The sequence below is a fragment of the Microcaecilia unicolor genome, chromosome 8 (assembly GCF_901765095.1).
Source record: "Microcaecilia unicolor chromosome 8, aMicUni1.1, whole genome shotgun sequence".
In the NCBI taxonomy this organism is placed as follows: Eukaryota; Metazoa; Chordata; class Amphibia; order Gymnophiona; family Siphonopidae; genus Microcaecilia; species Microcaecilia unicolor.
In genome coordinates, this window is record NC_044038.1 from 11266311 (window position 1) to 11287328 (window position 21018).

The following is a 21018-nucleotide window of genomic DNA, read 5'->3' on the forward strand; positions in this document are numbered from 1 at the left end:
AACCAATGTGAATATGCACAACTCGCCCATCTATATTCAGAACTGTTTCTTAATATCTGCTTGTATATTATAACTTTGTTTTAATTATCATCATGCTGACCAAGACTTTGCAATACTAAATGTTTATTTACTAACATTCCTCCACTACTCATGATGTATTGTAAGCCACTTTGAGCCTGCAAAGAGGTGGGACAAGGTGGGATACAAATGCAACAAATAATAAAGCTCACGTGCTCCCATCAATAGCACGAACTACCCCTTCCCTTCTCTGCTCAAGCTCTGAGGAGACGTGAAGACATTGCTCAGTTGTATACAGAGAGTGGCACATCCACTTCTCTCTCCTCTCATTACAAGGCCCAGCAAAAATGAAGATCCAGGCACATAACAACAGAAAAAATGAGGGGCATTGCCACTGTTTAATTTTACTGTCATCGGGCTCAGTTGAAAATAATCGATTGATCTCCCTGAAGACATTAATCAATGTTGCTAAAGTTGCATTCTGTGCACACTTTGCCCCACCCACTACTCTGTAGCAAAAGTGCTTAACTACGAAGGGCTTAATAGTCAGCCACTGGTGATCAGCGTTTTGCTGCCAGTGTCATCCCTGGAAATTAATGCCAGGCTCCAGATTTGAATTTCCAGGTATACAGAGCCAGTGAAAACATAGCTGGTTATGTTTGATATTCAGCTATATTTATTTAGATTTTGCTCACACCTTTTTCAGTAGTAGCTCAAAGTGAGTTACATTCAGGTACTCTGGATATTTCTCTGTCCCAGGAGGGCTCACAATCTAAGTTTGTACCTGAGGCAATGGAGGGTTAAGTGACTTGCCCAAGATCACAAGGAGCAGCAGTGGGATTTCAGCCAGCCACCTCTGGATTGCAAGACCGGTGCTCTAACCACTAGGCCACTCCTCCACCCCAAAGAATCTTGTTACTCTTTGGGGTTCTACATGGAATGTTGCTACACTTTGAAATTCTGCATGGAATCTTGTGTTATTCTTTAGAATTCTAGAATCTTTATTTCTTTATTTAGATTTTGCTCAGACCTTTTTCAGTAGTAGCTCAAGGTGAGTTACCTTCAGGTACTCTGGATATTTCTCTGTCCCAGGAGGGCTCACAATCTAAGTTTGTACCTGAGGCAATGGAGGGTTAAGTGACTTGCCCAGATTCACAAGGAGCTGTACCTGAAGTGGGAATCGAACTCAGTCTAACCACTAGGCCACTCCTCCACTCATTTGAGCTGGCCACCTCTGCATTGCCAGACCGGTGCTCTAACCACTAGGCCACTCCTCCACTAGCAACAGAATCTCAAAAAGTGGCAACATTCCATGTAGAATCTTCAATAGTAGCAACATTCCATATATTTATTTTATTTGGATTTTGCTCACACCTTAGTAACTCAAGGTGAGTTACATTCAGGTACACTGGATATTTCTCTGTCCCAGGAGGGCTCACCATCTAAGTTTGTACCTCAGGCAATGGAGGGTTAAGTGACTTGCCCAAGATCACAAGGAGCAGCAGTGGGATTTGAACGGGCCACCTCTGGATTGCAAGACCGGTGCTCTAACCACTAGGCCACTCCTCCACTGTAGGGAACTGTATAAAGATAGGTCTGCCTCTGTGTGATTACCTTGGCCAGTTAAGTGGTGAATATTGGAACTTAGGTGTCCTTTTTCTAAGGTGCACCGAAATATGCCTTGTGCTGGTGTAGATGCGTGTATTGGATGCGCACAGGTCCATTTTCAGCGCACCTGCAAAAAAGGCCCCCTTGATGTTTCGCCGGCTCCGCAACGGAAAGCAGTTGAACCCAGCCAAAATCGGCTTTCGATAATACCAATTTCACCGGGTTCAGGAGATTGCTGGTCATCTCCCGATTTGTGTCGGAAGATGGCCAGCGATCACTTTCGAAAATGAGCTGGTTACACTCTCCCAGGTATAATAGAGAGAATCGTAAGCCGCCCAACTGAGAGACCCTTAACTTCTGTTCTGTGTAGATGGGAAGAGAGAGTGGAGGAGACTGTAATTTTTAGCCACAGGCACCACAAATGATGGGTTTGTACCCACCTCAGGGGTCACCCTCAGCCCCAGAGCCCCACACTTGAAGGACCAACTACGTACACAAGCTTTCTGCTGCCATTCACATGAAATTCTGTTCCTTCTCCCACATTCCTGTCACCACTGTCCGTGTCCCATACTCACATCATCATCATGCATCCCCCCATCACTCTGATTGTTCTCTCATCTGAGTGAAAATGAGGGAGACTCTTCTCAGGCCTGTGTGGACAGCAAAACCCTTTGGAGCACAAGAAAGAATTTCTTGCTGAGAAGTCCTGGATGATCTGCTTTCGAAGGCTCATCGCTTTGCATCCTACTTTACAACTCAGCTGAATCAATAGAGTCAGCTCTGCTGGCATCCACCTCCTCTCTCTCCGCTCCCCTCCTCCTCCAAGCTGCCTCCGCAAGAAGAATCGACAACAATGAAGAGAGGAATGATGGGCAGAAAAAGGAGGTGGTATTATTAAAGTGCTGTTCAAAAGAAGACACATGGCAAACTAATTATACTCTTGGTAATGATGTCTTTTCCCCCCTGGTTTTGGCCTGTCTGAAGTAAAACAGCTTGATTGCTGCAATCCAGGAGAACATCTGACCATGTCACTCATGGAATGAGTTGCACAAATTTGTGAAAACCCTGAGGAAGAATCCTTGCTGCGTGATCAAAGGGAAATGCTGGACAGTAGTTGTGGGATTGAACAGTCAGGTAAAAGTGTTTGCATGTTAAGAATCTCTCCTCCACATGAACGATGTGCTAGTATAGTGCTGAACACTGATAAACCCCATGGAAATGACCCAGACTACAGAAGATGAAGATAAGCTTACAGAAGCCTAGGACTGGGTGCAGGATAAGGACTATGGGGAGTAACCCTCTTCTAAAAACCACTGTAATAAAGAGTCAATCATGAAGCCAATTGAAATAAATTGCACTTTTTTCATCAAAGCATGGGTCAGACCAATGGTCCATCTAGCTCAGTATCTTGTTTCCAACAGTGGCCAAGCCAGGTCAGAAGTACCTGGCAGAAACCCGAATCGTGGCAACATTCCATGTAGAACCCCAAAGAATAGCAAGATTCTGGAATCTTAAAGAGTGACAAGATTCCATGCAGAATCTCGAAGAGTAGCAACATTCCATGTAGAATCCCAAAGAACATCAAGATTCTGGAATCCTAAAGAGTGACAAGATTCCATGGAGAATCTCAGCGTAGCAACATTCCACGCTACCAATCCCAGGGCAATCACCCGAAGTCTCTATTATTTTATGAAGTCTCTTTTATTGAATAAATCACAGATAATTTACTCACACATAGATGTTCAGAGGTGCTGCTCCAGGACACAGACACTCCTTAATCTGAGAGCTGTTGGGGGTGGAGATCTGAAGAGAGGTAGATATATTGCAGGGGGGGAAGGATAGTTGAACAGGTAGAAATGGTCCAAAGCTGGGTGACTGGAATGTGCAATATCTCATTAGAGAGGAGATATTTTCAAGGTAAAAAAAACAGGTTCGTTATAGGGAGTTTCAGCAGGACAGAGCTGTCTGGAATGAGATGATCCGTGCTCCATGTCTCTGGCTAGATGGTGTTGCAATGCCTCATGGCTGAAAGGACAAAGAGGTGTTGAGGCTTCACACAGGCTCAGGGAGGAGCAGATAGAGACCAATGGGGACAGAGCCTGCCATCGAGTAGCAAGGGGTGGCCCTAGAGGACGGCTCTCGATTGGAGGAAAAGGTCATGACTGGCTGACCTCCCAGGACAGAGATAGTGAGAATGGCCAGGAAATGATAGCAGGAAGAGAAAAGAGCCAAGGATGGCAGAGAGAGGGAGGAGGTCTGGGGAGCCTCACAACCAGTGGTAACAGTTCTTCCACAGCCAAGCAAGTGTGGTTGCACTGCCTGTGAACTACATTACCCACAGTGCATTGCTCATGTATCTTTGCAGTGAGAAAGTGCTGCAATGATAGTCCTTAGAACGGAGAATAACAGTAAAAGCATTACACACATTTTAGGATCACGTTATAAACTAGTGTGAGGCTGTCGGAGGACAGAACAAGCAGATGGATCTTTTTTATTACCATAGACACCAGATAGGGAACCCTTAAGGAACCCCAGCTGTTAGAGACTGTCTAGATGAAAGTACGTTACTGCAGTATTATTCAGCAAAAAAAGATGAAAACCATTTAATAGCACTGATCCCCAGCCCCTCTAGCCTGGCCAGGAGGATCTTATGATTCCATACCTTAAGGGGTCCTTTTACCAAGCTGCGGGAAAAAGGGTCCTGCGCTAGCAGCAGGGGGGGGGGGCGTTTTTACAGCAGCAGGTAAAAAGCCCCCACACAAACATGGCCGTGCAGTAAGAGAACTCTTACCGCATGGCAATGTGGCAGGGAGCCCTTACCAGGGCTCTCGTGGTAACCACGCAGCGCTTGGTAATGCCCGATTACCGCCAGAATACCGCCATGCAAGCCATTTCCAGGCAGGGGCGTAGCTACGTGGGGCCACAGGGGCATGGGCCCCCACAGATTATGCCCTGGCCCCCTCTACATTTGACCTCCCCCAGCCGCTGTCCGCCCCCTGCCCCGCCACCGCATCAGGTACCTTGTTTGCTAGCGGGGGTCCCCAACCCCCACCAGCCGAAGAGTCTTCTTCAGCACCGGTCAACTCCGGCACCTTCGTTGTGTGAGCATCTGTTTCTGACGCCTTACATCCTGCACGGGGCTACATGCACGGTGCAGGACGTAAGGCGTCAGAAACAGATGATCACACAACGAAGGCACCGGAGTTGACCGGTGCTGAAGAAGACTCTGATGTGGCGGAGGGGCAGGGGGCAGGGCAGCAGTGGCAGCGGTGGCGGGGGGGGGGGGGGTTGCGGTTGTGGCAGCGGGGGGGAGGGGTTTGCAGCTATCCAGCATGGAACAAGTTAATTGACTTTTCCGTTTTAAGGGAAGCTTTGTTTGAGCTAATTCCCATTTGTAGATGTGGCCAGAAATACTTGTCAAAAACACTGGATGTGGCAGACGACTCAGAGAAATTTAATAAGAATCGCTTTAACAGGGCTCCCGGATTAATTGGTTACCCTCGGTGAGCCGCTTTTCCTCGAAAGGGTCCAAAGTGGCGGGGGAGTGGGGGTCGGTGGCGGGGGAGGTGGCTAAACAGTGCCCCCCACCTCGGGCTCTGGCCCCCCCTCCCGCCGAGGTCTGGCTACGCCCCTGTTTCCGGAGGTTTTCTTTTTCCCCAGAAATGGCAGCAGCGGCAGTGTTGGGCCGGTGGTAGTTCCGATTTAGCGTTCGGTAAGCCCGTGTTGGGCTTACCGATGCTTTGTAAAAGACCCGCTAAATGACACCGATATGTCCAGTAAGACTAGCACACATTGGATCCTATGATCAAAGCCCAGTCAGATTACATCCACGCTCGAAAGGAGAACCGTCTTGGTGTTATGACCAAACTGAAAAGGATTGTTTCTTAATAAATATCCAGAAACGGTGTTAAAACTACCTTTTCCAATATCTTTGCCACAAACAGGAAAGAAGACACTGGCTGGTTTCTCTTTCACAAAGAAAGGTGAAGAGAATCTTTCTCTTACGCCAGACAAATACACCAAGGTAAGCATCTCCTTTCTAATGAAATATTAACCAGATCACAAGCTCCAGACGGACAGACAAGCAAGGACCCATTTTACTCCTGCTTCACAGACCATTAAAATTGCAGGAGAGCAAGAGTCAAGAGGGCACTGAGATGTATTCATGGAACACAAAATGCTGAGCTGCTACTTCTCCTTCACCCAGGATACGCCGTGACCTGACTGTGAAAAACACAACAGTAATGGCAAATTTGATATGCCACTTTTCTGTGGTTTTTGCAACTACATTCAAAGCCGTTTACATAGTATATACAGGTACTTATTTGTACCTGGGCAATGGAGGGTTAAGTGGCTTACCTGGAGTCACAAGGAGCTGCAGTGGGAATCAAACCCAGTTCCCCAGGATCAAAGTCTACTGCACTAACCACTAGGCTACTCCCCCACTTATTTTGCTCATGCCTTTCCAGTGGTAGTTCAAGGTGAATTACATTCAGGTACACTAAGTATTTCTCTGTCCCCAGAAAGCTTTCATCTAAGGGGCCTTTTTCTAAACCTTAGCATGCGCTAATGCAGTGATTCCCAAAACCTGGTCCTGGAGGCACCCCAGCCAGTCAGGTATTCAGGACACCCACAATGAATATTCATGAGAGATTTGTATACTCCGCCTTCACTGCATGCAAATCTATCTCATAAAAATTCTATTTCTATTTTCTACCACAAGGGACATTCCCGGCAGTAATCAGCAGCGTGCTCACGTTGGCGCTCGCTGCATGATTACCACTCGAGTAGGGCGTGAGCCCTTACCTCTGGGTCAAAGGCTGGCTGTAAGGGCTCAGGCAGTAGACAGCCATGTGTTATGTTTAATTGTGGCGCAGCTGCTGTAAAAAAATGGTCCAGCACGCGCTAAAAACATGCGCCCACACTACCGCAGGCCACTTTTTTTTTACTGTGGCTTAGTAAAAGGAACCCTAAGAGGTGTGAAGCCCAATAAACTCTTTCAACAAAACGTTTCATTGGAGCAAATGTGTTTCATCAAACGTTCTTGTAAACGGAAGGAAAAGCCTCCAATAAAACACGGGTTCTCATTTTTAATGTACATTCATTATCAATCATCAGCTAAAAAACTTTCCACCTTCCTCTGTCAATTTTTAACTATAAATTTTCTCTCAAAATTCAAAAAGAAATAAGATTCTTTATACTTAGCTCGTCAGCTGTTCTTAAAGGTCTCCCCGACGTTGGCCACCTTTTCGCAGTTTAAATACTGCTACATCAGGAGATTAGAAACCATCATCTAATTATGCTCACAGGGAAACCTTTAAAACTCTTTGAAAAACACCCAGGTGGAATTTCTATACCTCAACACCACATCCTTGGTGCAACCAATGGACATGGGTAATCATAAAAAAGTTGACGACCTTATACCATGCTGAGGGCCCCTTTTACCAAGCTGCAGCAAAGAGGACCTGTGTTGGCATTGGTACGTGTATTTCATGCATGCCGAGGCCCCCTTTTACCGCAGCTGGTAAAAGGTAGGTCTTTCTTTTTTTTTAAGAAATGGCCATGCGGCAAGAGAAGCACTTGCCACATGGCCATTTCAGGAGAAGCCCTTACCACTATTACTACTACTACTAATCATTTCTATAGCATTACTAGACGTACGCAGCGCTGTACACTTGAACATGAAGAGACAGTCCCTGCGCGACAGAGCTTACAATCTAATCAGGACAAACAGGACAAATAAGGGATAAGTAGCAGGATTCCGGAATCCCAAAGAGTAGCAAGATTCCGGAATCCCAAAGAATAGCAAAGATTCCGGAATCCCAAAGACTGCTACTACTACTTATCATTTCTATAGCGCTACTAGACGTACGCAGCGCTGCACACTTGAACATGAAGAGACAATCCCTGCTCGACAGAGCTTACAATCTAATTAGGATAGACAAGCAGGACAAATAAGAGAAAAGGGAATTACTAAGGTGGGGATGATAAAATAAGGGGACTGAACAAGTGAATAAGGGTTAGGAGTTAAAAGCAGCATCTAAAAGGTGGGCTTTTAGCCTAGAATTTTAGCATGAAGTAAATAATTTACATGATAGGGGGACAAGTATGCATCTAATGCAAGTGGAATTATAGTCCTCTTCAAAATCCAATCCCATCCCTCAAATAATCAACCATCATTGATTCATCGTATTTCCTAAAGTCCACTATACCTTAATCCTCCTGATGCCAATTATCATATAAGTGTCCCATTTACAACTTAGGTTCCCACTCCCTCCCCCCCCCCCCCCCCCCACCACAAAAGAATTTAGACAAGTCTTTCCTAACAAACCAGTAGATCCTTCCTCAAGAAAGTTTCAAGGGAAGTAGCTGAAAGACTTCTAATCACTTCGGAAAAATCTGGAGCATATCCTTCTGGTTAAGGAAGATTATTCATTAAATGTGAAAGAAATTGTGATGCTGGAGTAAAGTCACATAAGATCTGACAGAAGCTGTATCCTCAAGTAACGAAAAAGTGTCTGCCCATTTAAGCGTAAAAGTATCTCTTACTCTCTCTCCCCCCCCCCCCCAATCTGACGCATACCCTGCTATGTTGCCAAGGCTTCTGATTTGTCTAGGTTTACCTTTCAAATATTTAAATCACCCCTATCTTTCCTCTGGGGGGGGGGGGAGGTATGCATGATAGATATATCATACAACCCTATCTTTCCTCTGGGGCTGGGGGGTCTATATACATACAAATACACACAGATTCTTAAGTCTCTTATGTCTTGGCACAAACCCCATATTTTTGACAATTTTCATTGAACTACTTCAAGTTGAAATACAGGAATACTAAGAAGTGCATGTCATCTTTTATAGGGGAAAGCTCACAGCTTTGTCTCCATCTGCTGGAGAATGGACATGCATTCTGTGCATATCCAAGCCTTACCACCACCCATTAAGGGCTCCCGCGCTAACCCAGCGATATTTTTGTAGCACTGGATATGATAGAACGCTGCGGTGGCCCAGCTGGACTTCCTTTTTAGTTAGCGGTAATCCCGCGTTGGGCTTACTGCTGTGTTGTAAAAGGGGCCCTAAACTGATTACTTATATCCTTGAAGCTATTGAAGAAAATTTGCTCACATCATCTTCAACCGCAAAGATTGATCTTTTACAAGCAGTGCAGTTTTCTTTTTTGAATTTTGAGAGAAATTTTAAAGTTAATAATTAAAAATTGACTGAGAGGAAGGTGGAAAGTTTTTTAGCCGATGATTGATAATGAACGTACATTAAAAATGAGAACCCGTGTTTTATCGGAGGCTTTTCCTTCCGTTTACAAGAACGTTTGATGAAACACATTTGCTCCAATGAAACGTTTTGTTGAAAGAGTTTATTGTTTTCCTCTCTGTGGGTTTAAACACCCTGAGATGGACACACAGGATACAGCTGAAAATGAAAACGTTACGGATAATGAAAATGATGTTATGGAAGCACCAGGTTGAGAACTATGAAGAGTTTTCATCCATTGACAATAATTTTCAATGCTCCGATGAAAAAGAGGGTTGTGAGGATGAAATCCGTTGAACAAATTTCATCCAGGCATCTGAAGACATCAGAAATTCAGGAAACCGAAGAGAATGACACAACTGAGCGTGAACAAGTGACAGACCAGTAAGCTATTATCGGCGAATGAAAAAAACAGGAAGGGGCTCATTTTCGAAAGAGAAACATGTCCAAAAAGTGTCATAAAGCAGCATTTGGATGGATTTCTTCTCAAAACATCCAAATCGGTATTTTCAAAATTTCAAAACCTACTTAATTGCAGACATTTATCTTTGCAATTCATCTGCAGTGTGTCCAAATCACAAGGGGGGTGTCAGGGGCATGTTGGGGTGGGACTAGGGCAGGCAGAGGGCATTCTTAACACTTGGATGTTTTTCAGCCATAATGAAACAAAACAAAAACATTTTGGTCTAGACCTGTTTTTAGAACGAATAAGGCACAAAAAGGTGCCCTAAATGACCAGATGACCACTAGAGGGAATCAGGGATGACCCCCCCCCCTTACTCCCCCTACTGAGCTCCTCCCACCCACCCCACCCCCCACCCCCGAAGATGTGATTTTAAATATTACTTACAAGCCATTTTGACAGCTTCAGATGTTAGCGCCAAGTCTGTTAGAGCAGCAAGCAGGTCCCTGGAGTAACGTTGTGGTCAGTGGAATGCACTATAGAGAGGAGGGACCCAGGCCCATATCCCACTCTACCTGATATACTTGTGGTGGAAAGTGTGAGCCCTCCCATGCTCACTAGAAACCTACTGTACCCACATATAGGTGAGCCCTTCACCCATAAGTAGTACCGTTGGGAGCAGTGGGTTTTGAAGGGCTCAGCAGACAAGATAAGGGAGCAACATGAGATGTGTACCTAGCCGCTTTATATGAAGTCCACAGTTGTGCCCCCTAGGGTGACCCACTGCTCTCCTGGGATGTCTGTACGGCCAGTCTACTAAGATTCCTGGCTCCTCCTACATCCCAATGGCTTGATTTTGTGCGTTTTTCACTTGGACATTTCAAAGATAAATGCACAGAGAACAAAAACATCTAACAAGTCATCATTTTCGGAAAAAAAAGAGAGAGACATTTTGCTGTTTCAAAAATCGCTATGAAGAAAGACTAAGGAGGCTAGGGCTTTTCAGTTTGGAGAAGAGACGGTTGAGGGGAGACATGATAGAGGCATATAAAATAATGAGTGGAGTGGAACAGGTGGATGTGAAGCGTCTGTTCACGCTTTCCAAAAATACTAGGACTAGGGGGCATGCGATGAAACTACAGTGTAGTAAATTTAAAACAAATCGGAGAAAATGTTTCTTCACCCAACGCATAATTAAACTCTGGAATTCGTTGCCGGAGAACGTAGTGAAGGCGGTTAGCTTGGCAGAGTTTAAAAAGGGGTTGGACGGTTTCCTAAAGGACAAATCCATAGACCGCTACTAAATGGACTTGGGGAAAAATCCACAATTTCGGGAATAACATGTATAAAATGTTTGTACGTTTGGGTAGCTTGCCAGGTGCCCTTGACCTGGATTGGCCGCTATCGGGGACAGGATGCTGGGCTCAATGGACCTTTGGTCTTTTCCCAGTATGGCATTACTTATGTACTTATATTCGCTATTTGGATTCTGGATGTTTTGAGCTAAACGTCCAGAGTCAGACTTAGACATCTTATCAAAAATACCCCTCTAAATGTGTTGGTTTTTTTCCTGCCCATTTTCATTTGTTAACAACATGCAACAGCACGGGATATATGGTTGACATTTCCTATGTCATTGCAAATACCAGCTCACCCCTATCATCCTAGAATTAATAACACAAGCATATTCACCACAAATTCTCTGCACCACCACACGTGCCATCACCCCAGACCCCTTACTGCCAATCGTTTCTGGATCTGCTTGGCATGACTTGAAAAGGTTGGCATAGGAAGGGATGCGTTGCTTTGATGACTTTGGAATGACAGACACCACTGTGACACAATGACCCCAAAAGACAAAGCAGAGCAAGGCGACTTAGACAATGCTTTTCTCTAGCAGAAGGGAGTCCAATGACAGACACTCAACACCTTGGGCCCTGCGGAGGAAGGCCTTGCAGTGTGCTACAATCGAGCCAGTTCCTAGAATGTGGAATCCGACTCCACATCTCTGACAGCTGGTACTCGACGCTGCCTTTTGGCCAGGCCTCTGGTACTGCTTTTTAAAATACAAATTTTCCATTGCGGTGGCCAGGTCAATACCGTGTGTATTCAATGCTCGAATAAAAAGAGAAGGCATTTAATGAAAAGGAGAAAACAGCAGCTGCCAAGGAGAAAAAGTATGATTGCAGTATCTCGGTAATTAATTTCAGAGCTCTCAGACATGTATCAGGTAGAGTTTTATATTGTGTGGTTCTTGTTCCGAGGTAAACTGACTGACAACTTGAAATCATTTAGGAACACAATAAAAAAAAAAAAATACAACTTCAAGTACATTCTCGGATGATTAAGCCAATTCTTTCAGATTAGCTCATATGAGGATTTGTTGATAATTATTAAGCTCTATTAATTATACTAGCGCAGTTGCATGCATGCTAGAAGGTTTATGTAATCATCCCCCAACGGTGATTTCAGAGGCAGACAAGAAGAGATTGCTAATCTCCTGTTGATTACATTTAAATTGGGAATTTTCTAGGAAGAAAAAAGTGGAAAAACAGCCTCTGTATTTGGTTACCGTAGAATGCAATGCACACACCAACAGAATGGAAGCCGGTTACATTGGTATAGCAGAGTAATAATGCAGCCAGAAGCAAGAAGGGTGAACGGCTTGTCCGGAGCCACCCTTCATGAGGGGACGAGCTAACCCGCCTTTTCCGGTGCTCTGTGCTGAGGGTCCGGAAGGGAACGCAAACCTCAACTTGGCCTGCGTTCAGGGCGTGGGGACAGGCTTGACATTATTGGATGGTTATATTTAAATCTGCAAGGCGGGAATCTGGAATTCTGTAAGGGGGGGCAGGCTTGTCAGCGCTAATATATGGACGGCCCCTCCGGGGACCAGGATCCTCCCTGCTCCCCGGAGGCAGCTTGATCTCCCACCCATCCCACCTCTTTTGCTTCTCAGGAGCCCCCAACATGTGGGTTGTTTGGTAGGGTTACCATATTTTGTCCCCCAAAAAAGGAAGACACATGCCCCGCCCCACCACACACCCCACCTGCCCCCTTTCACACCCACCCCGCCCCTTTCACGCCCTCGCTCCGCCCCTGTCACCCCCTCACCTTACTACTGCCCTGGTGGTCTAGTGACCTCTGGGGCAGGAAAGAGCCCCCTCTTTCCTGCCCGGAGTGCTGCCCTGCATGCATCCATCCTGTTGCTGATCTCAGCACCGATTCAAAATGGCCACCGAGAGTTGAAGTCTCGCGAGGTCACTTCAACTCTCGGCGGCCATTTTGAATTGGCACCAAGATCAGCAACAGGAAGGAAGCATGCAGGGCAGCGCTCCGGGCAGGAAAGAGGGGGCTCTTTCCTGCCCCGAAGGCGGAAGAGGTCACTAGACCACCAGGGCAGTAGTAAGTAAGGGGAGGGGAGGCTAGCAATCTGCCCATTTGTCCGCCCACCAGCCTGCCCGTTTGTCCAGAAATCCGGACAAACGGGCAGATTGGCAAAACCCGCCCGGTTGCCCAGACACGTCCGGGTAAATCCGGACATATGGTAACCCTATTGCTTGGCCTAATCACAGCTTGGGGAGGGGGAGGGGGTACGCAAGCTAGAGTCTGTGCAGAAGGAGGTCCTTCTGGACAGGGCCTTAATGTTCACCCGGCAGTGTTCATTGGGCCACAGCGCAATTACAGATGTGGAGGTGCACGTCTTGATGGGTTAACCTAGCTGGCATGGCTGGTTAAGGTATTGCACTCAAGGCAGGGCCTCAAGGTTCACCTGGGGGTGTACATTGGGCTCCAACTCAATACAAACATGGAGGTGCATATCTTGAGGTTTAAGCCTTGCTGATACGGTGGCTTTGGTTATGACTCCTTGCTGTAAATGGCAGGTGGTCGGGGGTTGCTACTGAATCAATAATGGCATCTGTTTCTGTAGCTCGGGTTCTATATGTCACCAATAAGAAAAGCTGCGGACTGTTTTATACCAAGAAAGGTGTTGGTCTCAATCATTGATGTACTGCTATTATGTTTAATGGTACGTTGTAAATATATCTCTGAGGAAAAGGCGGGTGATAGGTCTCGTATCCCTTCATTAAGTGCTTCAGGATGGAAGTTCAGCAGGTAGGGAAAGCATGCAGAGGCGTGGTTTCAGGAATGCTTTCCAGCATACATTTCTAGAAGGGGAATTTACAATTTATATTGAAGATGTGCTGTCCTTCGATATGTGTTTTTAATTGCTGCAACCACAGAGTAAAGGAAAAGAAAAAGCAGCTTAGGAGCCATAAATGTGTTTGTATGTTTCTTTTTCCATAGGTGAGATTACGGTGCCTACGGGAGGTAGTTAGAGCCTATGGAATGTTAATTCAAAAAGCCTCTCCTTCCACCCAATAGCCTGGCCTAGAGCTATCCCAGTTTACCACAAATCACTCTGGTATAAATTCAAACTTTAAAAAGCAAGAAAGAAAGAGCAAGCTTTATATACATACTAGTAAAAAAGCCCCGTTTCTGATGCAAATGAAACGGGGGCTAGCAATGTTTTCTTCTGTGTGCATGTGGGAGTGTGTGTGTCCCTGCCCTCTGGCCTCTTTCCCCTTCCCCCTCTGAGTCCTTCACTGTTACAGAGCCAGCGATTTGATTTCGTGCTCTGCTGTTTTCCTTCACTGACTGTGTTACAGAGAGGGCGGGGCAGACACTCATAGGGAAACCGGATATCTCGCCCCCTTCACACTTCCAGCTGAGGCTTCATAGAACGTTGGTGTTGCCTTTTATATAGACAGATAGTAAAAAAGCCCCGTTTCTGATGCAAATGAAACGGGGGCTAGCAATGTTTTCTTCTGTGTGCATGTGGGAGTGTGTGTGTCCCTGCCCTCTGGCCTCTTTCCCCTCCCCCCTCTGAGTCCTTCACTGTTACAGAGCCAGCGATTTGATTTCGTGCTCTGCTGTTTTCCTTCACTGACTGTGTTACAGAGAGGGCGGGGCAGACACTCATAGGGAAACCGGATATCTCGCCCCCTTCACACTTCCAGCTGGAGGCTTCATAGAACGTTGGTGTTGCCTTTTATATAGACAGATAGTAAAAAAGCCCCGTTTCTGATGCAAATGAAACGGGGGCTAGCAATGTTTTCTTCTGTGTGCATGTGGGAGTGTGTGTGTCCCTGCCCTCTGGCCTCTCTCCCCTCCCCCCTCTGAGTCCTTCACTGTTACAGAGCCAGCGATTTGATTTCGTGCTCTGCTGTTTCCTTCACTGACTGTGTTACAGAGAGGGCGGGGCAGACACTCATAGGGAAACCGGATATCTCGCCCCCTTCACACTTCCAGCTGGAGGCTTCATAGAACGTTGGTGTTGCCTTTTATATAGACAGATAGTAAAAAAGCCCCGTTTCTGATGCAAATGAAACGGGGGCTAGCAATGTTTTCTTCTGTGTGCATGTGGGAGTGTGTGTGTCCCTGCCCTCTGGCCTCTCTCCCCTCCCCCCTCTGAGTCCTTCACTGTTACAGAGCCAGTGATTTGATTTCGTGCTCTGCTGTTTTCCTTCACTGACTGTGTTACAGAGAGGGCGGGGCAGACACTCATAGGGAAACCGGATATCTCGCCCCTTCACACTTCCGGCTGGAGGCTTCATAGAACGTTGGTGTTGCCTTTTATATAGAGAGATAGTAAAAAAGCCCCATTTCTGATGCAAATGAAACGGGGGCTAGCAATGTTTTCTTCTGTGTGCATGTGGGAGTGTGTGTGTCCCTGCCCTCTGGCCTCTCTCCCCTCCCCCCTCTGAGTCCTTCACTGTTACAGAGCCAGCGATTTGATTTCGTGCTCTGCTGTTTTCCTTCACTGACTGTGTTACAGAGAGGGCGGGGCAGACACTCATAGGGAAACCGGATATCTCGCCCCTTCACACTTCCGGCTGGAGGCTTCATAGAACGTTGGTGTTGCCTTTTATATAGACAGATAGTAAAAAAGCCCCGTTTCTGATGCAAATGAAACGGGGGCTAGCAATGTTTTCTTCTGTGTGCATGTGGGAGTGTGTGTGTCCCTGCCCTCTGGCCTCTCTCCCTTCCCCCCCTCTGAGTCCTTCACTGTTACAGAGCCAGCGATTTGATTTCGTGCTCTGCTGTTTTCCTTCACTGACTGTGTTACAGAGAGGGCGGGGCAGACACTCATAGGGAAACCGGATATCTCGCCCCTTCACACTTCCGGCTGGAGGCTTCATAGAACGTTGGTGTTGCCTTTTATATAGAGAGATAGTAAAAAAGCCCCATTTCTGATGCAAATGAAACGGGGGCTAACAATGTTTTCTTCTGTGTGCATGTGGGAGTGTGTGTGTCCCTGCCCTCTGGCCTCTCTCCCCTCCCCCCTCTGAGTCCTTCACTGTTACAGAGCCAGCGATTTGATTTCGTGCTCTGCTGTTTTCCTTCACTGACTGTGTTACAGAGAGGGCGGGGCAGACACTCATAGGGAAACCGGATATCTCGCCCCTTCACACTTCCGGCTGGAGGCTTCATAGAACGTTGGTGTTGCCTTTTATATAGACAGATAGTAAAAAAGCCCCGTTTCTGATGCAAATGAAATGGGGGCTAGCAATGTTTTCTTCTGTGTGCATGTGGGAGTGTGTGTGTCCCTGCCCTCTGGCCTCTCTCCCCTCCCCCCTCTGAGTCCTTCACTGTTACAGAGCCAGCGATTTGATTTCGTGCTCTGCTGTTTTCCTTCACTGACTGTGTTACAGAGAGGGCGGGGCAGACACTCATAGGGAAACCGGATATCTCGCCCCCTTCACACTTCCAGCTGGAGGCTTCATAGAACGTTGGTGTTGCCTTTTATATAGAGAGATAGTAAAAAAGCCCCGTTTCTGATGCAAATGAAACGGGGGCTAGCAATGTTTTCTTCTGTGTGCATGTGGGAGTGTGTGTGTCCCTGCCCTCTGGCCTCTCTCCCCTCCCCCCTCTGAGTCCTTCACTGTTACAGAGCCAGCGATTTGATTTCGTGCTCTGCTGTTTTCCTTCACTGACTGTGTTACAGAGAGGGCGGGGCAGACACTCATAGGGAAACCGGATATCTCGCCCCTTCACACTTCCGGCTGGAGGCTTCATAGAACGTTGGTGTTGCCTTTTATATAGACAGATAGTAAAAAAGCCCCGTTTCTGATGCAAATGAAACGGGGGCTAGCAATGTTCTCTTCTGTGTGCATGTGGGAGTGTGTGTGTCCCTGCCCTCTGGCCTCTCTCCCCTCCCCCCTCTGAGTCCTTCACTGTTACAGAGCCAGCGATTTGATTTTGTGCTCTGCTGTTTTCCTTCACTGACTGTGTTACAGAGAGGGTGGGGCAGACACTCATAGGGAAACCGGATATCTCGCCCCCTTCACACTTCCGGCTGGAGGCTTCATAGAATGTTGGTGTTGCCTTTTATATAGAGAGAGAGTAAAAAAGCCCCGTTTCTGATGCAAATGAAACAGGGGCTAGCAATGTTTTCTTCTGTGTGCATGTGGGAGTGTGTGTGTCCCTGCCCTCTGGCCTCTCTCCCCTCCCCCCTCTGAGTCCTTCACTGTAAAAGCCCCGTTTCTGATGCAAATGAAACGGGGGCTAGCAATGTTTTCTTCTGTGTGCATGTGGGAGTGTGTGTGTCCCTGCCCTCTGGCCTCTCTCCCCTCCCCCCTCTGCGTCCTTCACTGTTACAGAGCCAGGCCAGCGATTTGATTTCGTGCTCTGCTGTTTTCCTTCACTGACTGTGTTACAGAGAGGGCGGGGCAGACACTCATAGGGAAACCGGATATCTCGCCCCCTTCACACTTCCGGCTGGAGGCTTCATAGAACGTTGGTGTTGCTTTTTATATAGAGAGATTTGTGTCAAAAGGGAACAGGAAAAAAATTGTACCTCAGCAACTTCCATCATATCTTGACCAAGTGAATGGCCTTCATCCCTATCAGATGGGTTCAGACATCTGCAGAGCCGGTGTGTACCCGGCGGTAATCGGGCAGTGACACGCGCTGCCTGTTTACCGCCAGGTTAGCGTGGGAGCCCCTACCGCCATCTCAATGGGTGGTGGAAAGGTTCCCCCCCCTACCCCGAAATGGCTGTGTGGCAAGCGCTTCGCTTGTGCACGGCCATTTTACTACTACTACTACTACTACTACTACTACTACTACTTAACATTTCTAGAGCGCTACTAGGGTTACGCAGCGCTGTACAATTTAACAAAGAGAGACAGTCCCTGCTCAAAGAGCTTACAATCTAATAGATAAGAGTGAGACAAATATAGGACAATCAAGCCATTGTGACATCACTGATGAGGTTGGCTCTTAGGCATTGGTGGAATGAGGCATTATGACATCACAATCTCAGCTCTGGTTAAATCACTGCTATATGTAATACTACTACTACTACTTAACATTTCTAGAGCGCTACTAGGGTTACACAGCGCTGTACAATTTAACAGAGAGAGACAGTCCCTGCTCAAAGAGCTTACAATCTAATAGACAAGTGAACGGTCGGTCCGATAGGGGCAGTCAAATTGGGGCAGTCTGGATTCACTGAACGGTAAGGGTTAGGTGCCGAACGCAGCATTGAAGAGGTGGGCTTTAAGCAAAGACTTGAAGACGGGCAGGGAGGGGGCTTGGCGTAAGTAAAAGACCTACCTTTTACTCGCTGCAGTAAAGGGGGGCCTTGGCGAACATCAAAAGCACGTGCCGACGCCAGCCCCCTTTTGCTTGGTAAAAGGGGCCCTGGGCTAGTTGGACCATTGGTATGGCTATTCTTATGTTCTTATGTAAGTATTCATGTATTTTACCTGTTATGCTTGCATTCTGTACAGAAAAGTAGGCGCCTACTTTATTGAAGAGGATCCAAAGAGGCACTGGTCCCTTAAAAAGAGGCACCAATTTTATCGAATTACCCTCCACATCTCTGGTCAAAAATCACCTACGTAATCATATACTATTGACAAGTTATCGTGCATTGAACAGATGCTTCCCATTACCAAACAATGCTGTGACCTATTCAATAAGGAGATTATCGCACCAGTTGATACACGGCAGTGAAGTGAGGAACCACAGTCCTACTATTTAAATATCCAGAGCCCATTGGAAGTACAGGATGATCTAAATCAGCTAGAGTGCTACTGAAGTTCAGTAAAAGAGATTTTGTTTCTGTCCTTGTAGCCAGTTTTGAGAGATCTAATGTTGACTGAGATGTGTCTAATGTTTGATGTCAGTTCATAGCTGAAGTTTGTGGGGTCCTTTTATTAAGCCGGGTAAGGCTCTACGCGTGCCCAACATGCGCCAAAATGGAGTTACCACCTGGCTACAGCGTGGCTCTTGCGGTATTTTCATTTTTGGCGTGCATCCGATAGGCGCGGCTGAAAAATCATTTTTCTTTTTGGATGCGTGTATCAGGTGCGTGCTGAGTGGAATTTGGCACGCATAGGTCATTACCGCACGGTTACTGTGTGAGAGTTTACCGCTAGGTCAGTGGCTGGCGGTAAGGTCGCAGACCCAAAATGGACAGGCGGCAATTTTGATTTTGCCGCACGTCCACTTTCAGCAAAAATTTTTAAAAAGGCCTTTTTTACAGGCTCGCTGAAAAATGGATCGGCGCGTGCCCAAAACCCGTAAGCCATTTTTCAGCGCACCTTAGTAAAAGGACCTCTATATGAAGCGTTGGTATAATGGATGGAACAAATGGACCTGACCTGAATTTTTTGGATGATTTTATCTGTGAGAGGATTATTAGGAAAGGAAACGGGATACTGAAAATAAGACTGTATAAGGTCTGCATATGTTCGGATTATGATTTATGGTTTATTCTGTACTTACCATACCACATTTAGTAAAACTACAAAGCGGTTTACAATCCAATATGTTACACAAAGTAAGAAAAATAAAAGCATTTAAAAAATATATCCATAAATTACAATCAATCAGGCAATTCAGAACAGTAACATAAAATCATAAAGTAAAGTTATAGCTATAATTAATACATTTTGTATTACTAAGAAGAAAGTCTGATTCTATGTAATATGGGTCAGATTCTATACATGGGCACCTAAAATATCAGCGCTGAAAAACACCCGTTTAAGCGATATTCTATATGCCGTACCTAAAGTTCAGCTTGGTTTTAATTAATTAACGCTTAAGCAGAGAGATCGCGTGTAAATTCAAACGTGGTACCTGCATTACATTACGTGTCGAACACTGTCATTCTACAATTACATGTGAAACTCAAAACCATGCCCTGATCCGCCTCAAAACGCCTATAACCCTCCCATTCCATGCCTCATTTTTTGGGCCACTTGTAAATTTTAGGCACAGATCCTGCACCTAACTTTACGTGCGTAAATCCTAATTATATCTAATTGGTGCCAATAATTATTTATTTATTTATTAGAATTTTATTTACCGCCTTTTTGAAAGAATTCACTCAAGGCAGTGTACACGAAAAGTAAATCAAACATAAGCAATAGACAATTAATTTGCTTTTCTATTAAATTGCACGAGCAGATCGGGAACACGCCTAAATTTGCACGCACAATTTTTGATAACTTTTATAGAATCACGGGGTAAATGTTATAAATGTTTCTTCTTGTTGTTTTCTGTAAACCACCTTAAACCTTTCAGGGATAAAAGCAGGGTACAAATGTCTGTTTCAATTCAATTCAATTAAAGTCAGAAGCTGAAAGAATGCCAACTTCTGAATTCCCACCTCAAGTCATAGAAGGAGCTTTGGGACCCTGCCTAGGGCACAGAGATTTTAATCTAGTTTTCCACTGCTTCATTCCCTGAGGGTCATGAGAAAAAAAGCACATACAGCCAGAACCTTTTGGTCAGGCATTAAGAACTGTCTGTTCTCTTTTTCTGAATTGCGGATGAGCAGGTGCAGGGGAACTGGGGTTATGAAATTAATTCAGTAGCCAACCTTTAATATATTTAGACGGAAGTTTTGTAAAAGGGGATCTAAATTTTTTATTTTGAAAAATGAACTTAGTTTATGCTTACTGTAAAAAGGCCAGAAATGGTGCTGCCCCATTTTAAACAGAATGTAGGAATCAGAATTGAGACATCCAGGTCGGGACTTGCCAAATTCTAGTAATATCTCCTGATGTAGATCCTGTTTTAACTACCTGGAAGCAGGGCCGCCAAGAGACTAGGCCGGGCCCGGGGCAAGGCCGCCCCGCCTTTGCTCCCCCCCCCCTGCTGCTGCCCCGTCACTCCCCCCGCCACTACAGTCCCCGGTCTCACCTGCCTGCCTCCACGGCTCCGGGCCCCCTGCATTCAAAGCGGCAGTCGCAGATCGCCTCTCTTTTGGCCTTCCTTCCCTGTGTCCCGCCCTCGTCTGATGTAACTTCCAGTTTCCACGAGGGCGGGACACAGGGAGGGAAGGCCCGAAGGGAGGTGATCTGTGACTGCCGCTTTTAATGCAGGGGGCCCAGAGCTGAGGAGGCAGGCAGGGGAGACCAGTCGGCCTGACCCTGGCGCCGGGGCCCTCTTGGAGGCCCGGGCCCGGGGAATTTTGCCCCCTCCTTGCTCCCCGCTCTCGGCGGCCCTGCCTGGAAGAACGCATGTTTAGCACACGTGATGTGTGGCAGGAGCAACCATTTTACCTGAGGCAGGTTCTGAACTTGGGGTCCTTTTACTAAGGTGTGCTGAAAAATGACCTGCGGTAGTGTAGGCGCGTGTTTTGGACTTGCGCAGATCCATTTTTCAGTGCATCTGCAAGAAATGCTTTTTTTAAAAATTTT